The 3,550-nt window shown below is 38.4% G+C and overlaps 1 protein-coding gene across 1 annotated transcript in view; it reads left to right on the top strand.

Annotated features, from left to right (window-relative positions):
- Window positions 1-1,291: 1,291 nt before the first annotated feature.
- Window positions 1,292-3,550, top strand: part of LOC126404417 (uncharacterized) — an 18,877-nt gene continuing 16,618 nt past the window's right edge. The window contains exon 1 of the mRNA XM_050067616.1: window positions 1,292-1,635. The gene's annotated coding sequence lies outside the window, so the exon portion shown is untranslated. The remainder of the gene's footprint in view (window positions 1,636-3,550) is intronic.

Below are 3,550 nucleotides of genomic sequence, written 5' to 3'. Positions count from 1 at the left end.
CGGTCTGCTGAAGGCCACCTACTTACTGTCCCTCACACAAGATTAAAGACGAAAGGTGATAGAGCCTTTAAGGCTGTTGCACCGAAATGGTGGAATGCACTACCTCATGAGCTGAGAGCGGCCTCTTCCGTGGACATTTTTAAAAAGCAGTTAAAAACACATCTGTTTAGCCTTGCGTTCCATTAATTCTCCATTGTATCATCTCTGTATTTCGCTACACTTTACTTTTTATTTGTTTTTGTGTATTTTGCATTGTTTCTGTTATTGTATTTTTTGTATTTCATCTTGTGAAGCACTTTGTGAGTCCTCTCTGTGAGAAGTGCTATATAAATAAATTTACTTACTTACTTACTTATTTATGGGGGCACTTGCACACTGACAAAGCCAAGCATTCTGTGACATCACAAGAAGTGCTTTGGCACACTGTCAAATCATTCTGGGATAACATGGGTCATTAGGGTATGCACAAATTTGTGGAGTCCATGTAAAATTTAAATGCGTGCCAAATACAAAGATATTTTGAGTTCATGTAGGCCCACATTTTTTCAAAAATTCAATATTTCACTCAAATTGTTAAGCTGATATTATCATTTGCAACACAAAAAATAGTGTTACATTTGAAACAAATGCAAAATAGAATAATTGTGGCTAGTGGTCTCAGACTTTCCGACTGTTTGTTTTCTTGTGTCATAAACTTTATAGAAATCATATCATGAATGAACGAAATCTGACTCAATCTGAGTGCTCAAATGAATCCAAAATAAAACAGATTGTGTTTGACTTATTTTATTTAACCCACTAAAATACTGTTTCTAAACTTGGAAGTGTTTGCAATATATTGAAATTGGGGTAAAAACAATGTCATGCCAGTTTTTACAAAAGCAGCAGTCAGAGTCAGTGTCCTGCTCAAATCTCTTCAGGAAAAAGATTTTGCAAGGTAGAATCTGTGAATTAATTTAGAGGTAACTTCTCTCACTTTATTAGTTAGAAACTCCTTAAGAGGCACGGACCACACTTCTCTCCAAGGCATCATCACTCCATCATTCCGAATGGGATTATGTGAGGAATTGTGACAACTAAAACTCTAATTGTTCCATTATTATTGTGATGCCCTCCTGAAAAGCTCAAATCATCCACTGCAGCGTCAGATAAACTGACAGTGTGAGTAAGCATTCGTGGGAAGTAAAACAAGTCAACAGCATTATGATTATAGAAGGAATTAGATAGAAAACTCTAAAACTGAAGGCTATCCTTAAAACAGAGCCTGTATGACGCCATTGCTGCGCGACGGACTTGTTGTAGTTGACATGAGAGCGAAAAATCTGCAGTGATCCGGCTCAGCGCATTTCTCGTTCCCTTGCAGACCTTTTTAATTGAAATAGATTCCGCTTGTCGATTGCACATACTGTAATCCATCATTTCTGTTAAGCATTTGCGTTTTTCTCTGAACCGGAAGACCTAAAAGAAATCAAAGTTCGCAAGGAGGTGACATCTGGCTGCTCCACACCTGACTTCATTGAATGAGGTTTAACACCAATTAGCATTTGTTTTGGTTCGATAACCATACAATACCAAACACGCCCAACATTCAGTCGGAAGCAGCTGGACACATTCATATAAATCTGCAGGCTAACGGTAAGAATACAAATGAAACACCTAGCTATGCATGAATACAGCGCGCCGGGCGTTTTATTTTGTTGTTGCTAACATGGTATCTGCCTACCTAACGCCTAGCTAGCTAACGACAACACGGCTAACTAGCTAGCTAACATGCTAGCACCGATAGACAACGGATTATTAAAGGATTCTGGCTGTTTCAGATTGTAATTAATGGTGGTGCCGGGGCCTCGGCTATCCATAGGCACTGACAAAACAAGGTTTGCAATTAATGCGAGTTTTATTTAGGTTTTAAGTGGTGAAAGTGTGACGGTGATGCTGCTAGCGTTCAACGCGAACAAGCTAGCCGTGGTAAGGACTATTTCCTGCACCGGAAAGAATTGTTCTCATCATAGAGCAGCTTCTCTCAATAAAATTTGGTGCTACACAGGACACAGGCCGCACCAAATTATTCACTATTATTAAGGCTAATTGGCTCCGTTGCTCAGTTATTGTCCTAACGTTACTCAGTCAAGCTAGCAAGCTAAATGAGATATCCGCTCTCTGGCCAGGTGCACATGGTAACCACAGTCTCCCGGTGTTAACAGCAGTGTTTCTGCCTGTGAAAGAACAACAGTGTGTATTCTGGATGAAGACTAGACAATATAATAAAGCTTGTAGCTTGCTTAACGCTTTAACTGTGCCCTCATTAGCAAGTCTGACTAGAAGGCTTTAATTCCTATTAAAACAGCCTCATAGTTTTGTGAATTAACGCATAGTAATATTCCATAGGAAGGTCATAGGCCATTATTACTGCCTGTTATATAGTTAATGGAAAAGTGATGCTTTAGTCCAGCTAACTTTGGTTGTGCCCATTGCATCACTGTCATCACAAGGCATAAACAGTGCTTTCATAAGCTATATATATTGTATATCATCTTTGTTCAGATCCCTATTAGCCCCACTAAGGTAGCAGCTACTCTTTCTGGTGGCACACACACACACACACACACACACACACACACAACAAAACAAGCCATACACACATAAAAAGTCTGAGTAAGAATGTGTCCAAGACAAATACAACTCAAGTTAACATCTAAACATTGCAATACATTACATTACATTAGACATAGCACATAAAAAGGCTCATATAATAATCTATGTTAAAGTCTACATAAAAGTCTCAATAAGAGCATGTTCAAGACATGAAATATCAATTAGAAAAACTAAATGTAACAACATATCACATTGCATTCAGTCTTTGTGGTAAGCTTGGTTTATGACAGGGTTATCAGTAATGTGTTTCTGCAGTAGTCCTTTAAAACTCTCCTTACCGGGTGCTTCAGTGAACGTCTTTGGTAACTTGTTTCACATTCTGGTGGCTTGATACTGTGCAGAGCTACAAACTGCCTCTATTCTGGGATTTTACCTAAATAGCCACTAACAGCCTACCTGGTAGTATGACTACGTTGGTCTCTCACATAATTTGTATAAAAAAATTGGTTGTTTTTCATACTAGATATTCCTGAGGAAACACATTAGATTGCAGGGTTCAACGCTAAGGTTTTTTTTCACTTGCCCGGTTGGGCAAGTTGGTCAGAGATCTACTTGCCCGAAGTCAGTTTTTACTTGCCCTATAAAAATTGTTTAATTTAATCAAATAACAAAGACTGCAGTTATTTTTATGTTATGTAATCTTTATTCACACTGTATTTATTAATTAAAACAACATGTCATGCATTGTAGCTTAATTCCTACACAAAAATGACAGTGTCAGGGCTTAAAGTGAAAAATTTGTCAGTCGTTCTCCATCTATAATTTTGCGCCCTACTTGAGCCATGCCCACCTCTATTTATTTTTCACCCCTCTCTCCAGTTCTGCTGTATTAACACTGGGTTTAATATATTTTGCTTCCATCTCTCTGCCCTGCTCTACTCTACTTCAACGCTAC

Source organism: Epinephelus moara, chromosome 17 (assembly GCF_006386435.1).
Source record: "Epinephelus moara isolate mb chromosome 17, YSFRI_EMoa_1.0, whole genome shotgun sequence".
Taxonomy (NCBI): domain Eukaryota; kingdom Metazoa; phylum Chordata; class Actinopteri; order Perciformes; family Serranidae; genus Epinephelus; species Epinephelus moara.
The sequence above is the reverse complement of the archived record's forward strand: the minus strand, read 5'-3'. Positions and strand labels throughout refer to the sequence as shown.